Source organism: Lagenorhynchus albirostris, chromosome 16 (genome assembly GCF_949774975.1).
Source record: "Lagenorhynchus albirostris chromosome 16, mLagAlb1.1, whole genome shotgun sequence".
Taxonomy (NCBI): Eukaryota; Metazoa; Chordata; class Mammalia; order Artiodactyla; family Delphinidae; genus Lagenorhynchus; species Lagenorhynchus albirostris.
In genome coordinates, this window is record NC_083110.1 from 2,782,544 (window position 1) to 2,805,706 (window position 23,163).

A 23,163-nucleotide genomic window follows, 5' to 3' on the forward strand; every position below is an offset into this window, starting at 1 on the left:
AGAAATGCAGAGTACCACACAGTGATCACGGTCAACAGTATGGTGTTATAAACTTCAAAGCTGCTAAGAGACGAGCTCTTAATTGTCCTGACCTCAAAAAAGAAATGACGATGTGATATGATAGAGGCTCTAGCTGACGCCACGGTGGTGAACATCTTACAATATATCAATGGATCAAATCAATGCATTTACACCTTATACTTACACAATGTTACGTGTCAATTATATCTCAATAAAAGAAATCAACAAAATAAAAGCAAAAAAAGAAATCCAGAGAACCAGGCTCCACCCCAGACCCAGTGGATCAGCTCTCATTTTAGCAGGATACACAGTAATTCCTAAACCCACTAAAGTCTGAGAGCGCTGGTTAGACACTCTTCTGCCCAAAAGTGCGGCGGGGGGACTACAGGACACTTTCCTTCAATCGTTCCGTAACTTTTTATTTCCCTTTTTCTCCATTCTCTCCCTGTGCTTTCTGTCCAGCTCTGCTTTCCCTTGGACCTAAGGGTGGAAAAGCCGGGCAGCCTGTGTCTCCTCCTTCTCTGAGCTCTTTCTTCTCCCCACACGTTTCCATGCTCACACTGCACACATCGGCTCACTTCCAAATTCAGTAGTAACTTTGGATGTGGGTGCCATTTTATTGACTATTCCAAGACAAAGAGTTGGATGATGGTGTCTATTAGACAGGGGATGGAACTGTCAGTCTCTGTGCTCAGTTTTGCCTTTTGCAGAAAGAGATCTAGGCCTTAATCTTACACCAGAAGTTTGGTTTCTAGTAATATCATGTAACTTAGCAATTTATTATGTTGACTCATCACTGATTTTCTCATGTGGGTCTCAGATTCCTGGGTACATTATAATTTCACCAAGAATAGAAACTGGACATTTTTTTTTTCTAGTATTCTCTTTCACCTTTAGCACATACAACACATTCAATAAGTGTAGCTCCTCTGATTGATAACATATAAAACACCCCAAGGATGCCAAAGAAAGACATACATACTCACATAGTCCCTTATGAAAACAAGACAGACCCCTACACCCATCTTTATTTCTCATTTACCTCAAGGCTTTGCCACCAATAAGTGTGAATAATGTGTGGGAGTTGCCATGTGTCCATGGTGCAGGGGAAGCGTGAGCGGGTTTTGTATTCGATAGCTCTTAGCCGGTCAAAGGCCCCGAAGTACCAGAAGCATGGAAGGAAGCATTGCATTGCTTCAAGTTCTAGGTGTCACTTCCAGCCCAAGTGTCCACAGGTGTGGGGTCTGGAATGAGCTCTGTGTCCCCATTTCCTCTCTCTCAACAGGCCAAGTCATTTTGTTGTAAGTGCTTACGCTTGCCCCATACTTACCACCCTCCGAGACAACAGGAAAAATCTTCGAGTTCTCCCCCCTCCTTCTCCCTTTAAACCTGCCGTCCTCAACTCTGGCTGGAAGTTAGAATCATCTGGGGAGATGTTAAAGCCTCAACGGCCTGGTCACATCCCAGACCAATTAAATCCAGGTCTTTGGGGGAGGGACCCAACATCAGTATTTTAGAGATTCCCCTGGTGAGCCCAGTGTGCGGCCAAGTTGAGAGCCACCTTTTTAAATCCAGAGCCTACACCCCAACTACCTCCTTTATCAGGCTTTCACACTCTAGGCCACTACCCACCTGCCCTAATCGCCCCACTACCAGATACTCAACAACCAGGGACAGACCCTATGCCCTAGACCCTGCTGCAGTTATTCAAACTAGCCAGTCCTCAGCCTGCTTACCCTGCCTCACCTTTTCCTTCCCATGGAAACCACAATAAAAACTCTTGCCCACATATTTCCTTCACTCTTTCTGCCTTGTGTTTGATCCTGGTGCTTCCCCATGTGACCCTGAATGGCTTGGTGAACCCTCCTCTTCTTGGGATCTGTGAGTATAACAGGTTATCTTTTCTGATCTGTTGGCCTCACACCAGATGATAACTTGACTTTGCAGAAAGAAATTAAGAGCACTGGAAATGGTATCTGGGTAAATATAAAAAAAGGTTGTGTAAATGTATTTTTTCTCTTTTCTCCTAATTTTGTTAAAAGACATAATATTATATAAAGTAATAATTATAACACTATACTGTTGGGTTAATAACATATATAGAGATATGATAATAGTAGCACAAAGGAAAGGGGAGGAAATGAAGATATATTAGAGCAATATTGCTGTATTTCACAAGAATTAAGTCAGTATTAACCTGAAGTAGACGGTATAAGTTAGCATGCAGATTGTAATTTGTAGAGCCACCGCTATGAAAATAACTCAAAACTACAGTAAGGCCACAGAAGAATCAAAATGGTACGCTGAAAAATTGTTTAGCACAAAAACAGTGAAGGGGGAACAGATTTTAAAAAGAGATATAGAAAACAAAGTGGCAGGCCTAAATCCAACCATGTCAATAATTATATTAAATATAAGTGGACTAAACACTATGATCAAAAGGCAGTTATTGTCAGACTGGATAAAAAAATCAAGATTCGATGGATACTGTTTATAAGAGACACATTTCACACACACACACAAAAACCCCACAAATAGGTTGGAAGTAAAATGATGAAAAGGGTATACCATGCAAATGGTAGCAACTAGAGAGCCAGAGGTGACATATTACTATCAGACAAAATGGACTTTAAGACAAAAATATTACTAGAGACAAGGAGGGATATTTCGTGATGATAAAGGGTAAATACATTAGGAAGATATAACAATTTAAACTGTAATAGTACCTATCAGCAAAGTCTTAAAATTTATGAAGCAAAAATGGATAGAATTGAAAGAAGAGATAGACAATTTAACAATTATAGTTAGAGATTTCAATACCCCACTTTCAGTAGTTGATTGAGCAACTAGACAGAAAATCAGCAAGGGTGCAGAAGACTGGAACAGTACTATCAATCAACTTGACATGTATAGAACACTCTACCTAAAAATAACAAATACACATTTTTTCAAAAGCATATGGAACATTCTCCAGTTTATATCATGTATTAGGCCATAAAACAAATTTCAATATATTTAAGAGGATTTAAGTCATTTAGAGCCACAAAGGAATTAGAAATTGGGAACAAAGCAATTTGGGAAGTCCTCAATTTTTAGAAATTAAACAACACATTTCTAAATAACCCATGAGTCAAAGAAAAAAATCACAATGAAAATTAGAAATATTTTGAGCTGAATTAAACAAGAATAAAACATATCAAAATTAATGGGATGGAAATAAAGTAGGACTTAGAAGAGCAGAAAGCTCTAAAAACAATAATTTAAGTTTATGTCTTAAGAAACAAGAGAGACGGAGAGAAAGAAAGAGAGGCAATTAAACCCAAAGAAAGAGTAAGAAAGGTCAGAAGAAATCAGCGAACTAGAAAACTGAAGAATAGAGAAAATCAAGGAAATGAAAGGTTGGTTCTTAGAAAAGGTCAAAAATATTGATATACTTTTAGCTAAACTGACCAAGAAAAAATAAAGACACAAATTTACAACAGCAGGAATGTAAGAGGGGCATCACTGCTGACCTTACAGAAATTAAAAGGATTATAAGTGAGTATTATGAACAACTTTATGCCAACAAATTAGACGACTTAGATGAAATGAAAAGAATTCCTAGAAAGAAAGGAATTGCCAATACTGACTTAAGGGGAAACTGAAAGTCCTGAATAGATCTGTAACAAGTAAAGAAATGGAAATAATAGTTTAAAAATCTTCCCATGAAGAAAATCTCAGGCTTTTCTTTTCATCAGAATTCACTGGTGAATTCTAATATTTAAAGAAGAAATAATACCAATCTAATACAACCCTTTAGCGTACAGAGGAAGAGGGACGATTTCCCAACTCATTCTTTAAGGCTAATATTACCCTAACAAAGCCAGACAAAGACATCAAAGAAAAGAAAACCACAGACCAATGTCCCTATTGCAACAGATGCAAAAATTCTTAACAAAATATTAGCAAACCAAATCCAGTAGCATATAAAAAATGTTTAAACACCATGACCACATAGGATTTATCCTAGAAATGCAAGGTTGATTTAATATTCAAAAATCAATCCAGGTACTATACCATTCAAACAGAATAAAGGACAAAAACCTCATGATCATCTCAAAAGATGCAAAAAGAAAAAAATTCAACAAAATCCAAGACCATTCATAATTAAAATTCTTAAAACACTAAGAATAGAGGAAACTTTCTCAACTTTATAAAAAGCATCTATGAAAACCCTACAACTATCATACTTAATGGTAAAAGACTGAATCCTTTCTCCCAAAGGTCAGGAATAAGGTAAAGATATCAGTGCTCGCCACTTCTATCCAACTTTATACTGGAGGCTCTACCCAGTGGGATAGGGGCAAGAAAAAGCAATTAAACACATACAGATCGGAAAGGAAGAACTAAACCTGTTCACAGATTCACAGATGACGTGAATTTGTATGCAGAAAATCCTGAAGATTCTACATGAAATCTGCATAAAGAACAAAGTAAGAATACTTAAACCACTCAATTTCAAAACTTACTACAAAGCTACTGTAACCAGGAGAATGTGATTTTGGCTTAAGGACAAATCATGCAGACAAACTGAACGGAACAGAAATCCAGAAATGAACTCTTACGGTTATGGCCAATGAATTTTTTACAAGGGTGCCAAGTCAACTTAATGGAGGAAAGGATGATCTTTTCAACAAATGATGCTGGAAGGATTGGATATCCATATAACCATAGGTAAAATAAAAACAAAAACAAACTTAGATTGGTATCTCACACCATATTAAAAAAATCAACTCAAAACATATCATACTTAAATGTAAGAGTTAAAACTGTAGTCTTCTAGAACAAAACATAGGAGTAAGTCTTTGTGACCTTGGATTAGGCAAAGGTTTCTTAGATATGACACCGAAAGTGCAATTCATTAAAAAAAAAAAAACCTTTAGTAAATTAGACTTCATTGAAATTAAAATATTTGCTTTTCAAAAGGCACCATTATATTAAGAAAAGCCACAAACTGGAAGGAAATATTTGCAAATCAAATATTTGCAAATCATGAATACATATCATGTCTGATAAATGATTTGTATCCAGAATATATGAAGAATTTTTACAACTCAATAAGGAAACAAACAACTCAATTTTTTAAATGGACAATATCTCAATAGACATTTCTCCAGAGACGATATACAAATGGCTAATAAGCACACGAAAAGATGTACAACATCTTGGGCTTCCCTGGTGGCACAGCTGTTGGGAGTCCGCCTGCCGATGCAGGGGACACGGGTTCGTGCCCCGGTCCGGGAAGATCCCACATGCTGCGGAGCAACTGGGCCCGTGAGCCACAACTACTGAGTCTGCGTGTCTGGAGCCTGTGCTCCGCAACAAGAGAGGCCAAGATAGTGAAAGGCCCACGCACCGCGATGAAGAGTGGCCCCCGCTTGCCGCAACTAGAGAAAGCCCTCGCACAGAAACGAAGACCCAACACAGCCAAAAAATAATAAATTAATTTAAAAAAAAAGATGTACAATATCATTAGTCATTAGAGAAATGCATACACCTACCCATTAAAGCCACAGTAAGACACCACACATACGATGGTGTTCATGAAAAAGACTGACAGTATCAAGTATGTCTGAAGATGTGCAGAAGCTGGGCCTTTATCCCTTGGTGGTCCTGCCAATTTGCAAAACAGTTTGGTAGTTTCTTCAAAAGTTAAACATAACACTTACAATATAAATAAACAATTCCAGTCCTAGGTATCTTCCTAAGAAAAATGAAAATGCATGATGTATACGCAAAGGCTTGAGTGTGACTGTTCATAACACCATTATTTATAAAGCCCCGAAATGAAAACAATTCATGATGGGGGAATGGATAAACAAAATTCTTTACAGTGGAATTATTATAAATGTTGTAAAATAAACTGCTGATATATGCTTATTCCATTTCCATTTCCATAAAGCTCCTAAAAAAGGCAAATCTGTAGAGACAAAAAGCAGATCAGCATTTGCCTGGGGCTGGAAGTGGGAACGGGGATTAACTGCAAACAGCATGAAGGAACTTTCCGGGGTGTTGGAAATGTTCTAAACGTGGATGTGGGGGTGGCTGCACAGCTCTGTACATTTACTAAAAAGCATTTGTTTGTACACTTACAGTGGGTGTGTTTTGTAGGGTATAAATTACACCTCAATAAAGTCAGTAATAAAAAGTACGTGATCGGGGCTTCCCTGGTGGCGCAGTGGTTGAGAGTCCGCCTGCCGATGCAAGGGACACGGGTTCATGCCCCAGTCCGGGAAGATCCCACGTGCCGCGGAGCGGCTGGGCCCGTGAGCCATGGCCGCTGAGCCTGCGCGTCCGGAGCCTGTGCTCCGCAACGGGAGAGACCACGACAGTGAGAGGCCCGCGTACCGCAAAAAAAAAAAAAAAGTACGTGATCTGTGAGAGAAGAGACAGAGACAAGGTTATAAGAGAGAAAATAAGTAGACAAATAATGTTGAATTAATCGATGTCTGACTCAGCCCCCGGTCTTTGTTAAATCAGTCAAAATGGTAATCCATGCTGGTGTTTTACTTAGTTTGAGGAGTAATTGTTGTTTTCACGCATCATTTAGGGGACAAGTGTTCCTATTCAGGGTAGTAGCGATCAGTTCAATAAGACACATCTGGAGCTGAGGTTGAGCACATCTATGTAGGCTAATCTATTAATTTTCAATTTTTTAATAACAGAAGCTTCGGCTTGGTTGAGTGAAATATGTATATATATAGGCAGGTCGCGGCTTCTTCCCTGACTGCTGCTGGGGTGATATTTAAAATATTTAACCACCACATAGACCTTTGGTCAGGCGACCGTGTCAGTGGATTCAGCCTCTGTTGCCCATCCGGACCTTGGATGAGACATTTTAAAATACTGACTTAAGAGTGTGTTTCTTTCTTTCTTTTTTTTTTCCTTAAATTATTCATTTATTTATTATTTATTTATTTATTATTATAAATTCATTTATTTAGCTGTGTCAGGTCTTAGTTGCAGCACGCAAGCTTCGTTGAGACTCGTGGGCTTCTCTCTAGTTGTGGCGCGCAGGCTCAGTAGTTGCGGGCTCTAGAGAGTGCGGGCTTCGTTGCCCCGTGGCATGTGGGATCTTAATTCCCCAACCAAGGATCGAACCCGTGTCCCCTGCATTGGAAGGCAGATTCTTAACCGCTGGACCCCCAGGGAAGCCCCGAGAGTGTGTTTCTTGGTTTCCAGCATCTGTAGGTTTGTCTGTTACCTCGGGAAGACCAGCGAAGGCCTGAGGCCTCTCCAACTTCTCACCCAGGGCCTAGTCAATGAATTACAGTGGAAGACAAGACCAAGGTTGCTTCCTGAGTTCACCCTACTCATTCAAATGAACAGTCATACTTTCTAATTAGCTCCATTAATATTTGGACCACTTTTCAAGTTTGATTTTCTCATTCCCATAAAATAGATTTTAAAGCAACCTAAAGTGAGTCTCAGAGGGGCTCAGGAAGCAGCCTTGAATGCAAGGCTGACCGCTTCTGGTTCCAGCAGAAGTTGGACAAAGAGGTTGAAGACTTGGCTGGAGGACACGGCATCCTTCCCAATGTTGCGATTCTATGATGCTACAAAATAACGTGAAAATCATTCTTATAATAGTATAAGTGACTAATGACACTTTAAAAAATCTCCTCCCTACTTACATGTTGAAGGGAGACGAAAGCCTTAAGCTTAAGGAATGATGTTCCTCAGTGGGATTTCAGGTTCAGGGAGGAGGTAGATGTTATTTTCCAGAGTGGACTTTCTCCCCTTGCAAGCGGTTGCCTGTTCACCGGGGCCAGTGTAGCCCAAAGGGTGGGCTATCTGTGTATCTTAACTTTCCTGTGACCTAACTTTCCTGGACTCAAACTGTACAGTGGATGACAAATGGAAATTCATGTATGTGATAGCAGTGTTTGACACACTATAACATTGTAAGTCCTCAGTAAAGTACAACCTAAGGGAAAAAATTCTTGAAACAAAGACTTCCATGGGCCCTGAGATAGAAGGGGGACAGCCCGTGGGCCACTCCTACAGCCCCATTCCCTCAGGCAACAGGAATGATGTGTCTTCCCCCTCTGTCTCCCCACGGGGCTTGTCCCCAGATCTGAAGTCGACCACAGTGCTGTGTCACATCTAAAGAGCCTGCACCCGACTCGGGGAGTGCAAAATCGTTCCCCAAAGATCCTTAGACCAAACCCCTCAGACCCTCCCAGGAGCGCCACAGGCTGTAGGCGCCTTGATCTGAAATCTGGAGCCCACCCGGCTCCTCTCCACCGTGGCCTAACAGAGCCACGCGGTGCACCGAAGGGCCCGGCTTCACAAAGTACCAGAACACGTGACCGGGTTGGCAGAGACGCGGAGGTCATTGGTGCCAGCTCGGTTCCGTGCACTGGATCATTTACGACACAAAGCACCATTCTACCGAGAGCCAAGTACCAGTGGGAAGGCTGCGCGGTACCACAGCTGTGAATCAGCAGTAGCCTGTGCAGCTACGGATGCCACCCGGCGCATTTTCCCAGCCCCGCTGTGCCTTTCTGAAAGGCGGGAGGGGCTGGGGAGAAGAGAGGTTGGGGGAGGGGCAGAGGAACATCAGTAGAGAGGGAGGGAAAGAGAGAGATGGATTTAGCCCCAGCTAGCTGTGTGACTTTAACCATATCACTTAACCTCTCTGGGCTTTTTTTTTTTTTTAACATTTGACTTTTTATTACTTTAAAAAAATCCAACTTCAGTTAGATTAACAGACTAGATTAGAACTTCAAATGTGATACATTATACACTGCCCTGGATTTCTATTACTCAAAAGCCAGTTGGAATGCGGCCTACACAAATCACGGGCGAGTACAAAAATGGAAGTAATCATTGAGCGATACCTGTTTCCTTCCACCCCGTCACCGATTATCTGTACCCTGGGGACTTATAGATTCAAGTCTGACACAGTTGAAAAGCCCAAGTGGGACTGCTTTTCCAAAGATACTCTGTTGTCCTTCAGAGACATGTTATTTCCTCCTTGCACTGTGCAATTGTATGATTCCTTCCCTAACCCTGGGACCTCGAAAGCAAGTCAAATGTAGCTCGGTCCTGGTCCAGTAGCTGGAGACAGACTGGTAGGAGACAGTAGAGGTGGGGCTGGCAGGCCTGAGAATTCATTCATCCGATTTCCCGACAGGGCTCAGGGTCCTGGGAAGAACGAGACCAGAGCAGTCTCTCTCGGCCACATCAGGACCTGGCTTCTAGGAAATACTCTGGACTGTCCACATCTCAACGAGCTCAGCTTCTCCCTCCTGTAAACACTTTCTCTCTTGTCCTTTACAGTTTGGGTCCTAAACAGACAGTCATCCGCCTAGACGGTCTCCCCTGTGACCACTAGACGGTCTCCCCCGTGACCACTCGTCAGCGCTCTGCTGGAGCTGCCTGCCTCTCCCCTTTGCTGACACCTCTGTTGGGACGCTGCCAGCTCGGGGGACCCCCATCAGGCCCCATCCTGTGTGAGGTCTCTGCAGTTCTGGGTGTTTGGCCACGCCCTTCGGTGTGAAGGACTCCTTCGCTCTGGGCCCCGTTACCTCTGGCTTCCCCTGCCTTCCTGGCCACTCTTTGACCCTCTCATTTCCACGCTCCCTTCACTTTGTTCAGACTTAAACACTGGTGTCCTTTGCGAATCAACCCTCGGCCCCTCTTCATCTTAGTCTATGCCTCCTAGGTTTTGTGTCCTTGTGGCCTCAATCACCGTTTCTCTGCCACTTACTCCCAAACCCATGTCTCCCTCCTCCCCTCCCTCCCCTCCTGGGCTCCTCGACCACATGGGCTGGAGGAGAAGTGTATCTGCACTTGCCCTGCGTGAGACCTTCCACAGGCGTCTCCACTTCTGCATTCTGCAAATAGTGACGGCTCAGCCAGCGTGGTGATGGGTGCCGTGTCACCCTACTGCTTAAAATATGGTCATGCTTCCTCACTGCTGCCAGGAGAGCCCCGCTTACCTCGAAACATCTTACCTCTTCCGCTGCTTACCTCCTGGCTGCATCGCTCTCGTCCTCTGGGAAGCAGCCCAGAGCCGGCCGCCTGTCCTCCCATTCGCCCCAAGCCCTTGGTCTCGCTGGATGCCAGCACTGCCTTTACTGTGCTTTTATCCTGTCCGCTGTGGAGTCCCCGGCAGACAAGGAGCACCTTGATGGCGGGGACTGGGTCACCCACCTCTGTGTGTCCCAAGCTTCTGGCCCATGTTAACGGTTGGGCCCTGTCTCTTCCTTTTTTTTTTTTTTTTTTTTTTTGCGGTACGCGGGCCTCTCACCGTTGTGGCCTCTCCCGTTGCGGAGCACAGGCTCCGGACGCGCAGGCTCAGTGGCCATGGCTCAAGGGCCCAGCCGCTCCGCGACACGTGGGATCCTCCTGGACCGGGGCACGAACCCGCGTCCCCTGCATCGGCAGGCGGACTCTCAACCACTGCGCCACCAGGGAAGCCCAGGCCCTGTCTCTTCTGCTCAGTTAGTGTTTGTGAACCACAAGCGTGGAGGAAGGGAAATTAGACCCAGCACATGCATGCCTGTGCCCCTTGGATCCATTGGAAGAGTCAGGATAGGCTTGGCTTTGTGGATATTGGAAGGGCCGCTCACTGAACACTTTTGCCGGCCTGTGGCACTGCCTCAGTTACTGCTGAACAGCTCCCAGGGCGTTCTGCTCCAGAGAACGCATCATGCCCTGCAGATACTAGAAATTTCAAGCATGCAGGGGGCCTGCACTGAAGCAATGAGCACTGTGGTAAAAAAAAAAAAACCTTTGACAGAGAACAGGTGCAAGTCCCTTTTTCTAAACAAAAGAATCACGGTGCCGTTCATGGAAAATGCCTGAGCATTCAATAATTACAATTTTTAAAAAATCACCCTATCCAAGCAGCATTCAGTTGGTCAAAATTCCCTGGAAAAGTCAGAAAACATGGGGTTGAGAGTCTCACAGAAATCCCACGTCATTTTTACCTTTATTTATTACCGCACTTGGTAGAGATATGTACAAATAAGTCCGTTTTTTGCAATTGATCACTGTATCTACAGAAACAGAAGTTTCCTTAGCTGAAATCACAGAGGTATATAGGATTGTGGTGGCATTATATCACAGGGCACGCACACAATAATAATTCAAGGAGCTTTTGCAGAGCAGTTTCAAGGCCTATTATAAGCCCTCATATTTCTAAAAAACAATCCCAATTTTTTGTTGCTGTTGTTTATTTATTTATTTTCGGCTGCATTGGGTCTTCGTTGCTGCGCGTGGGTTTTCTCTAGTTGCGACGAGTGGGGGCTACTCTTTGTTGCGGTGTGCGGGCTTCGCATTGCGGTGGCTTCTCTTGTTCCAGAGCATGGGCTCTAGGCGCTCAGGCTTCAGAAGTTGTGATGCACGGGCTTAGTTGCTCCGTGGCATGTGGGATCTCCCCAGACCAGGGCTCGAACCCGTGTGCCCTGCATTAGCAGGTGGATTCTTAACCACTGTGCCACCAGGGAAGCCCTGTTGAACATCTTTTAATGTTGCATATCTTCTTTGCAGATCTGTCTGTTCAAATCCTTTGCCCATTTTGAACTGGATTGTTTGGTTTTTGTTGTTGAGTTGGAGGATTATTAAATATATGATTTGCAAATATATTCTCCCATTCCATGGCTTGTCTTTTCCTTCTCTTGACAGTGTCCTTTGATCCACAAAAGTTTTAAATTTTGATAAAGTCTTATTTATCTGTTTTTTCTTTTTTGCCTAAGCTCTTGGTGTCATAACCAAGGAATAAATGCCAAAACAAGTGTCATGAAGATTTTCCCCTATGTTTTCTTCTAGGAGTTTTGTAGTTTTAGCCATTAAGTTTAGGTCTTTGATCTGTTTTGAGTCAATTTTTGTGTATAGTGCAAGGTAAAGGTCCAACTTCATTCGTCTACATGTGGATATCCAGTTTTCCCAGCACTATTTGTAGAAAAGACTGTTCTTTCTCTCTCTGAATGGTCTTAGCATTCTTGTCAAAAATCAATTGACCATATACGTGACGGTTTATTTCTGGACTCTCTATTCTGTACCATTTTTATATGTTTGTCCTTATGTCCATGTCACACTGTTTGATTACTGTAGCTTTGTAGTTCATTTTGAAGTCAGGAAGTGTGAGTCCTATAGCTTTGTTCTTCTTTCTCACGATTGTTTTGGCTATTGCCCTTGAGATTCCAAATAAATTTTAGGATGGGTTTTTCTATTTCTGCAAAAAGTGCCATTGGGATTTTAATAGAGATTGTGTTGAATCTCTAGATTGCTTTGGAGTTGACAGCTTAATTATGTCTTCCAATTAATAAACACAGAATATCTTTCCAATTTTGTCTTCTTTCATTCCTTTCAGCAATGTCATTTTAGTTTTCAGTGTACAAGTTTTTGCCTCTGTTAAATTTATTCCTCTTTATTCTTTTTAATACTATTATAAATGGAATTGTTTTCATTTCTTTTTTGGATTGTTCATTGCTAGTGTATAGAAATGCAACAGAATTTTGTGTGTTGATTTTCATTGTGTCTTGCAATTTTGCTGAATTATTTTATTAGTTTAACAGGGTTTTGTGGAGTCTTTATTTTCTATGTACAGGGTCATGGCATCTGCAAACAGAGGTAATTTTACTTCTTCCTTTCCAATTTGAATGTCTTTTATTTCTTTTTCTTGCCTAATTGCTCTGGCTAGAATTTCCAGTAGTATGTTGAATAGAGTTAGTGAAAGTAGGTATTTTGTCTTTTTCCTGATCTTAAGGGACAAGTTTGGTCTTTCACTATTGAATATGATGTCAGCTGTGGATTTTTCACATATGGTTTTATCCTATTGAGGACATTCCTTTCTATTCCTAGTTTGTAGAGTGTTTTTATCATGAAATTGTGTTGAATTTTGTCATATGCTTTTGCTGCAACTGAGATCACGTGGGTTTTCTTCCTTCATTCTAGTTTTTTTTTTTTTTTTTTTTTTTTGGCTACATCACGCAGCTTGTGAGATCTCAGTTCCCCGACCAGGGATTGAGCCTGGGCCACAGCAATGAGAGCTCCGAATCCTAACCACTAGACCACCAGGGAACTCCCTCCTTCATTCTACTAATGTGGGGTGTTACATTAATTGGTTTTCATTTGTTGAACCATCCTTGCACTCCAGGAGTAAATCCCACTTGGCCATAAGAAATAATTCTTTTAATATGCTGCTGAATTCAATTTGCTAGTATTTTGTTGAAGATTTTTGTGTCAATAGCCAACTGGGATATTGATTTGTAGTTTTCTTACAGTGTGTTTTTCTGGCTTTTGTATCAGGGTTACACTGGCCTCATAGAATGAGTTAGAAGTGTTTCCTTCCTTCAATTTTTTAGAAGAGTTAGAGAAGGATTTGGACATTCTTTAAATGTCTGGTAGAATTTACCAGTGAAGCCATTTACTTCTGGGCTTTCCATTTGTTGAGATTTTTGATTACTGATTTAATTTCCTTACTAATTAGAGTTCTTTTCAGATTTTCTATTTCTTCATGAGTCAGCTTTGATAGCTAGTGCAGCTCTAGGAAGTTGTTCATTTTATACAAGTTATCCAATTTGTTGCCATACAATTATTCATCGTATTCCTCTTATGGTCCTTTTTATTTCTGTGAAATTGACTTTAATGTCTCTGCTTTCATTTCTGATTCTAGTAAGTTGAGTCTTGCAATATTTCTGATGAGGAAGCTATTGTCATCTTTATTTTTGTTCCTTTGGATATAATGTGCCCTTTTTTCTGGCTTCTTTTAAGATTTTTCTTTCTTACTGGTAGCAAGCAATGTAATTATGATTGATGTGCCTTTCTAGTTTCTTTGTGTTTTTTGTGCTTAGTGTCCATTGAGATTTTTAAGTCTGTGAGTTCATAGTTTTCTCTAAATTTGGAGAGTTTTCAGTCATTTTTAAAAATATTTTTTTTCCCCATCTGCCTTCTGTGTTGGACACTTCCAGGCCACTTGAAGTCATTCCATAGGTTACATGCTCTGTTTTATTTCAGTCTTTTTTTCTCTCTGTGTTTCATTGGGATAATTTCTTTTGCTACATCTTCGAGTTTACTAATTTTTTCTTAAATGTCTACTCTGCTGTTAATTCCATCCAGTGTTTTTGTTTTGTTTTGTTTTAATCTAAGCCATTGTTGTTTTCATCTCTAGAGGTTCAGTTTGGGTTTTGGTTTTTTTTTTTATATATATTCCATGTCGCTACTTAACATTTGCAAATTTTCTTCTAGCTTCTTGAGAATATGGAATCAGTTATAATAACAGTGTTTATGTGCTTATTTACTAATTCTATTGTCTGTGTCAGTGCTGGTTCAGTTTCAGCTGATTGATTTTCTTTTCCCTCATTATGGTTTGTATTTTCTTGCTTCTTCACGCGACTGGTAATTTTTGACTGATCACCAAACACTATGACTTTTACCTTGGTTGCTGGGTATTTTTGTTTTCCTATAAATATTCTTGAGCTTTGTTCAGGAGCACAGTTATTCAAAATAAGTTTGATCCTTCTGAGTCTTGCTTTTAAGCTTTTTTAGGTGGGACAAAAGCAGCATTTAATCTGGGGTTATTTTTCCACACATCCAGAAAATCCAGGGTAACCTGCTTTTTTTTAATTCTAATGTAGGACTGAATAATTAAAGGATTTTATGGATACAACTACTGAATAAGAACTTGCCCACCCAGTAACTGTAAAACAAAAGACAGACAATTTCCTTATAGTGGGAATTGTCTTATCTAATACATAAATAAATTTTCCAAGAAAATAATATTAGGTTGGCCAAAAAGTTCGTTCGGATTTGTCCGTAAGATGGTGTGAAAAACCCGAACGAACTTTTTGGCCAACCCAATACAATCAGGATAACCTGCCTGTTTGAAGGTCTTTGACCTTAATTACATTTACAAAATCCCTTTTTCCAGTTCACATAGTATAACCAGAGTTTTCTGGGATTTGAGCATAAACATCTTTGAGGGGCTGTTATTTGGCATAACACAGTTCTCCCTCTAGCGCCCCCTCCCCCAAACGCATGTCTGTTCCACACAAAAGATACAGGAGCCTATGAGCCTTCCCCTGCTGCTGCACCATCCCGAACACCGCAACAACTGGCAGTGCCAAAACGGTGCCGCCTCTGTGCAGGCTTCCAGAGTCCAGACCAGCCCAACTTCTGCTCCGGCATTACCCCACTCTTGCTGCTTTACAACTGCCAGCAGCTACTGCGCGGTCAAAACCAGAAATAGAAGGGTGTCCCTTCCTTCTGAGTTCTGTGCTTCTCCCAGAGCCTCTCTCCTATTGGCAGCAGTCACCTTACCCAGCAGCGTGCAGCCTGGAAAGAGTGAGGCCAGCTGCACTGGCTGCACTTCCCTCACCTGCCCTCTCGAGGTCTGATCAATGGAATCAATGCCCAAAGAGCGATAGCCGGGGGTGAACAAAGACTCAGATGTATTCATCAGTGGGCATTGCTAAACTCTGCTGGCAGTGGCTGAGGTGTGCGGGGGGCTTAGGAAGAGCCATGATGTGACCCGGCTGCGGTGGGAAGGAAGGGAGGCTGGGCGTCCCTAAGAGGAGGAAAGAGGAGAGACAGGGCTGCTCCAGGTGTGCTCAGCAGCCCAGAAGTAGGAGTGAGGCTCTATGGGGAGATGCAGGGCCTGGGCTTTCGCAGGACTTCTTGCAGCCAAGGAATTTAAAGTGAAGGAGGGGCTTCCCTGGTGGTCCAGTGGTTAAGACTCTGCGCTTCCAATGGGGGGGCGAGGGGGGGGCACGGGTTCCATCTGATAATGGAATGGAATATTTATAAATGGAATGTTTTCTGCCATATCAATAAACAAAGGATGTCACAGTCATCAAGTATTGCAACCCTCCAAAGCGAGCCAGTGGGCCGGAGGAAACTCAGGGCTGAAAAGAATACCTGCCACCTAGCAGCCATCAGACTGCAGCCACTCCCTGCGGTGAGCCCTGAGGAAACTCAGGATGTGAAAATACAGGATGCTGGCCCCAGAGAGCCGAGGTGCAAATCAGAGGAATGATTTCAGTGAGCCCAGACTCTTGCATCTGCCCATATACAGAAAGGCGCTGAATCCCTTAGCTCGAGATATCTGGTTTTCTTTAATCAACAATAATCTTTTGACGTTCAGACTATCTGCCCTTTGTTGCAAAACTCCTATATATCCTGGCTCCCCCCTCACCTCCTCCGAGCAGTCTCTCAGAGCTATCTGAAAGCTGCCTCCCAGGCTGCAGTCCTCCTTCTGCCCCAAATAAAACTTAACTCGCAACTCTCACATTGTGCATTTTTTTCAAGTCAACAGATCTCTGGTCGGGCAACTAAGATCCCGCATGCTGCGCAGTATGGCCGAAAAGTATATTAAATAAACAAACCAATTGTCAATTTTTTAAAAATAAATTTAAAAAAATAAAGTGAAGGAAAAGATACCTATGGGAGTGGGGGGCAGGGGGAGAAACCTGGCAGAGGGCACCTGGCAACCAGAGCTGAGCAGGGGTGGGCGAAGGGACAGGAGGATGTGTCTGGAAGCATCTGCACCAGAGGAGTTACACCCTTGCCCACCATCAGCACTGCCAGGTCACAGGAGAAACGGTCCTGCAAACATGAGGCCCTCGACCACCATCAGGGCTGATCATTCCCCCTGGGTCAGGGGACCCCAGGCCATCCAAGGAAAACCTTTTCTCCCCAAAGCCTGGGGAGCTCACACATCGAAGCATTTTCCCCTGGAGATTCAAGTATTTCTGATCCAGTGTTGAGGCCTGGCTGGGGTCTTCCCCTCAAAAGTGCTGGAGGTGTGGGACCGGGGGTCCCAGAAGTAAAAGGGTAGCTCAGAGATGGTTGTGCACCTCATGCAGTTAGTAAGGCTGAATTCCCTGGACCCCAAACTGCCTCTGTTTATGAATTTCTACCCTGTTCTAAGGAAAACCAGTTTTGTAGAGAAAACTGACAACACTATTTTTATGCCTCTAGAAACTGGGGCAGCTGAGGGGGCTGTGAAGTACCGCAGAAGGCATCTTCTTCCTCCAGCGATGGCCCTGGGGCCCAGGCGACAGCCACGCTCTGATGTGGTACAAAAGCCATACTAGATCACATCCAGCAAATAGGATGATGGAGATGGGGCTGGGCCAGCAGTGTGTCCCGGGAGACGCCCCGGAGAGCCTGTGGATGAGGAACGAGAGGAAATGGTTCTAATAGGAGCATCTGCATCTAATTACTCGGGAAGAACACAGTACTTTGGAGAATGCATTTTCTTCCTCCGTGCAGGGCAAAATATAAATGCGATCCAACAGCCTGTTCCAGCCCAGCTTTCTCTCAGAGTCACAGCCCCTGGGTCAGATTCAGGCAATGTCTCTATCACTGTTGGAAACCTGTCGACAGGACTGAGAGGTCTATAATTTAGAAATCGAGAAGGTCTGAGATGGAAAGGACCCCAGAGATCACCCTGAAGAGTGGTACTTTTTTTTTCTGGGTCGGAGACCTTTGAGAATCTGAAAAAAAGAGTTCCTGGCCCTTTCCTCTGGGAGGTGCACACACACACAGAGGTGCGCACATCATTCTAGAGAGTTCTCCCACCCTCTGATGCCTCTCTATGTGCAGTAGGTTAGAGCCCCTGCCCCCTGTTTCCCTGAAGTCGTAGATGGAGAGGGGGATGCCCGGCTGGTCATTTCCAGAACAGGACTGCAGCCCAGGCAGTCTTTTCATGCCCACACCACCGCCATCCGCCCAGCAGGTCTTCCTCGGAGACTGGAAGCTTCCCTGGCTCTGGGGTGAGCTCAGCCTCACCCACCTGATCAGCCGGCCGCCGGCTATGGGGAAGGAAGGACACCCCCTGGGACCCAGTGCTGGGCTGTATTAAACATCTAGCTGTGTTTCCGCTTTGTGTTTGCTGCACAAGATAAATATTGATACAGTGAAAGTGTAGAGAGAAAATAGATGTCACAACATTTCAGGGTGAGAAAAAGCTTCAGGGAGCTGATGTCAGGTGGCTTTCATGACGGGCTCACTAATAATGATGGTGTTACATCATAATGCTGGAGTCCAAGCTCGCTCTGCTTGCCACACGACAGGCCAGTAAATCGGGAGATGAGGTGTTGAGGCAGGGAGTACGACTTTGTCCGCTAAGCCAGTAGACCGATAAGAAGGCAGACTAGTGCCTCAAAGAGCCATCTTATCGGGGTCTGGATGCCAGTTTGTTTTATAGCACAGAGACGGGGAGGAGATAAAGAAGTAAAGTAAAAAGGCCGTAAGTTTTGCTAATATCCCCTGGAATGGCCAGCGTCGGGCAGGGGTGTGTTAATTTCTTCTTTCTTGCAGCCATGCACAGGTGGACAGGGTCCGGATATTTCCTTGAACAAAGGCACTTTGGTTTAACATTTAGGCAGAGGGGCAGGGTTCCCCGAAGCAGGTCATTATGTAGAGACAGGATCCTTTTAGTGAACCAAAGCAGGGAAAGCAAAGGTTAAAGTAGAAGAAACAGATGCAGCATGGAGCCAGGTTTTGTTCTTCCCTGTAAAGTGTTTGCTGCGGACGGGCCCTGCAGACCGTGCTTTACATTTTTACCTATTTCGTCCTCACAGAACTATTATTTTACCTGTAGTGCAGGTGAGGCACCTGGAGAACAGAAAAGTTCAGTAACACGTCCTATGTGGTCTCCTGACAAGAAGGCACTTAGAAACAGTAACTCTGCTGTAGGTCACGGGAGCAAATCTGACTGTGGCCCCGGCAGGGGAGATAACGGAGGACATGAGAGGATTTTGGTGAGAGGTGTGGTTCTAGAAAGCGGGTCATTCATGGAACAGCAGGGTCTCCTAAACGGCACTGCAGGGACTAGTGTCCCATGGGATTTGGGGTGCTGGCAGTGAGGTTGAGAAGCCGTAGAGCCCTTCTGCTCCCCCCACCCCGCCTCAGCACTGGCTAGGGTGAGGATATAGGCTGATGCAAGGTGAGCGATTCTAGAAGAAATCGCTGTTCTGCCTGCCACACACAGTGTTCCAGAGCTGTGCCGTCTCCCTCAGTGCATGAGCACAGAAGCAGCCCCCAAGTAGGAGGGGGGCCAGGGCCTGGGGAAGCAGAGCTGGTGTGAAGCCTGGAAGGCAGACGGAGTCCACTGAGGTCAATGCTGGGCACCCGCCAGGCCCACAGCTCGGGCTGCCGGGTTCCTCACCACTGTCCCTGTCCCCCCCACCCCAGCCCTGGCCCCCGCTGGGCACAGAGCCTGGGGCAGGGCTGGACAGGCCGGGGCACTTCGGTGCCGTCCAGAGCAGGCACCTGCCCCCCCCAGAGCAGACACATTTTGGAAGGTGGGAAGATGGCACTGCAGGGCCACCAGTCCCACCTCCGGGAGCCTCTGCCCGGCCAGGTGGCAGCAGGAGGAAGCAGAGGAAAGGCTCATCGGAGCTGCCTGCAAATGGGAACAAAGTCACAAAATGGCATCGTGCCCTCTGAGGGGCTAGGCGTCACCTTGGAGGTGGTGGCCAGGAGGGGGGACAGGAGGACAGCTAGCTGTTTGGAAGGCATTTTAGGCACCAAGAGGGGAGCCTCCGCCTCCTCCTCTCCTTCCTTCACCGCCTTGCTGAGCTGTCACGTGACTGCCGTTAGGATGCTGCCCTGGGAACGTTCACTGCCCGCCAGGCGTTACGTTAACCGTGCTTCTCGCCAACCCTCTCAGCAACCCCATGAGGTCCGTACAACCTCTTGAAAAAGGTCATGTAACCTCCCAGGGCATGCAGCTGGGAAGGAATCTCAGTCTGCGTGACTCCAAAGTCCATTCTTAGCCCCTCTACCCGCCAGCGCATCCTGACCTGGGGCTCCCCAAACTGAGACCCGAGGTGGGGTCCAGCAGGGCCCCCCAGTGAGTGAAGGTGAGAGACACCAGTGGGGTCAATCTTGCGCTCCAAAAGAAAGGAAAGCTGAATGTGGAGTGGGCAAATCCTGTACCCAAGTTCGCTAGGGCTCAGGTCCCGGATTCAGGGCCCCAGGCTGGTGAGTCCCCATGTATCTCCTCCGCCCAGCCCTGAGCCCTCAGGGATGCTTTTAGAAGCTGTATTTTAGAGGGCGTGGCTGCTGCCTGGTTTGCTCCACAAACGGAGCTCCGTCCGTCCAACAACAATCAAACCCACAGAAGGCCCTGAAAAGACACGGGGGGGGATTCTCCCGGCCCGACACTGGCACTCCCATCAGACGTGGGGCAAGGCTGGGGGCGGCACCAGGCCTGAAAGGGTCTCACCCAAGGAAAGGACCAGTGGCTCTCCAACACAGACAATGTGTCCAGCCTCATTCATGGACCATGAGTGTCACGGCCACTCATCTGTGCGGCCGCCCTTGGCCAACTGCCCCACTTTCTCCTGCCACGTTCAGCCTCCTTACCTCACCTCCCTTGCTCTCCACGCCCCTGGACACTGCTTTTTCTCTGCCATTGTCTGGTTGGGTGCCACTGAACAGAGCACTCAATCTCTCTTTTCCTCTATTTTTTCAACTGGAAAATGGAAAGAATGGTCACCATCTTCCTGGAGGAGCAAGGGTGAGGTGAAGGAGTCATTAGAAAGAGTGGTCCGGTAAAGATTCAAAACCCATTCGTGGGCTTCCCTGGTGGCACAGTGGTTGAGAGTCTGCCTGCCGATGCAGGGGACACGGGTTCGTGCCCACATGCCGCGGAGCGGCTGGGCCCGTAAGCCATGGCCGCTGAGCCTGCGCGTCCGGAGCCTGTGCTCCGCAACGGGAGAGGCCACAACAGTGAGAGGCCCGCGTATAGCCAAAAAAAAAAAAAAAAAAAAAAAACGCACTCGTTATTTGCAAAAAAAGCTGCTGCACAGAGAAGATCCTTGACCCAGGACCCATTTTGTACAATTCTTTGAGGTCAATTTTGTTTATTTTCCTGACTCCCCATCCCAAAAGGTCGGGGTAAGCCAACAGGCAGACCTGCCCTTTGCAGGAGTCCTCTCCACTCAAATTCATCTGACAACGCATTGGTCCAGCAGGTTGGGAGGGAGTGTGTAGCCTTGAGGCTCATGGTGGACTCCCTGCAGGAGGGAGGAAAGGGAGCTTGCCCAGCAGGGACAGGTGTCACCCCCCGAGTGGAAAAGCCTTCTCATCCCCTTATGAGGTTGATGACACCTATGCTACACTGTCTGGTCTTTTACACTGTCTGGTCCAAGCTTTCCAAGAACCATGGGGGCCTGCCAGAGATCCCACTTTACAGAGAAGGAAACAGACTTGATTGAAATCACAGGCACCATAAGCAGGATGAGGTCTCAGCCTTCCGTCCACATGACTGACGAGAATCCAGTGCACACCTCAGTCCTCCACGGAGCTGCTGCACAAATCGATTGGAAGAGCGCTTGGGAGGGCCCTCTGGAGGGGACGAAGTGCGGCACCATGCTGCCCACTAGGAATATACTGTGAGCCACCATATCGCTTTTTCTAGATTTTCTAATTGGAAGTTTGTACCTTTCCACCACACCCACCCATTTCTGCCCCTCCCCCAACCCTTGCTTCTGGCAACCACAATCTGTTCTCTGTATCTATGAGTTCTGTTTTGTTTTTAGATTTCACATATAAGTGAAATCATACAGTGCTTGTCTTTCTCTTGTCTGACTTATTTCAGTAAGCACGATGCCCCAAGGTTCATCCATGTTGTCACAAAAGGTAGATTTCCTTCTTTTTATGACTTACTTGTGTTCCATTGTATATATATCCATTCGTCTGTTGATGGACACTGGTATTGCTTCCACATCTTGTCTATTGTAAATAATACTGCAATGAAGGTAGGGGTGCATATATCTTTTCAAGTTAGTGTTTTCATTTTCTTCAGATAAATAACCAGGAGTGAAATTGCTGGTCATATGGTAGTTCTATTTTTTTTTTAAGATTTTCTTTTTGATGTGGACCATTTTTTAAATCTTTTATTGAATTTGTTACAATATTGCTTCTGTTTTATGTTTTGGTTTTTTGGCCACAAGGCATGTGGGATCTTAGCTCCCCGACCTGGGATCAAACCCACACCCCCTGCATTGGAAGGCGAAGTCTTAACCACTAGACAGCCAGGGAAGTCTTTGATAGTTCTATTCTTAATTTGTGGAGGAACCTCCATACTGTTTTCCATAGTGGCTACACCAATTTACACTCCCACCAACAGTGTAGAAGTGTTCCCTTTCCTCCACATGCTCACCAATACTTGTTACTTCTTATCTTTTTTTTTTTTTTTTGCGGTACGCGGGCCTCTCACTGTTGTGGCCTCTCCCGCTGCGGAGCACAGGCTCCGGACGCGCAGGCTCAGCGGCCGTGGTTCACAGGTCCAGCCGCTCCGCGGCATGTGGGATCTTCCCAGACCGGGGCACGAACCCGTGTCCCCTGCATCGGCAGGCGGACTCCCAACCACTGCGCCACCAGGGAAGCCCTACTTCTTATCTTTTTGATGAGAACTAATCTGAGGTGTGAGGTGGTATCTCCTGGTGCTTTTGATTTACATTTCCCTGATGATGAGAGATGCTGAGCACCTTTTCACGTGCCTGTTGGTTATTTGTAACTCTTAGGAAAATTTTAAATCTTCTGGTAACTACATCTAAAAATGTATAAAGAAAGGGATTTTAATATATTTTATTTAACCCTGTATATCTAAAATATTATTTCAACATGTAATCAATATAGCAAGATTATCAATGAAATATTTTACCTTCCTCTTTCATACTAAGTCTTTCAAATCCAGTGTTGTATCTTGCATTTCCAGCACATCTCAATTAGCACTTGTCCCATTTCAAGGGGTCAGTAGCCACATGTGGCCAGGACTGCTCTATAGGACAGGTCAGCATTATCCAACAGCGGTACAAGGAGCTCCTGTAGACCTTTCTAATCTGGGACAGCTATGAGTTTAATAAGGCCAGCTCAGAGGACTTGCAGGACTCCTTAGGCTCAGAGAGGGTGAGAAACCAAAACAACCCAGCACTGACACTACCCAGTGGACTCCAACCTTGATTTTTCCACCAGAAAATTTTTCACAACAAAGATCTGATGTAAACCTCACCATAGAAAAGAGATCAAATTAGAGCTCTCCAGATGAAGGGGGCAGACCAGCCACCAAACTTCTCCAAGGTGTCCCCCAAAGCAGGCCCTCAACGTTTTAAGACCTGTACTCCAAAAACTGTA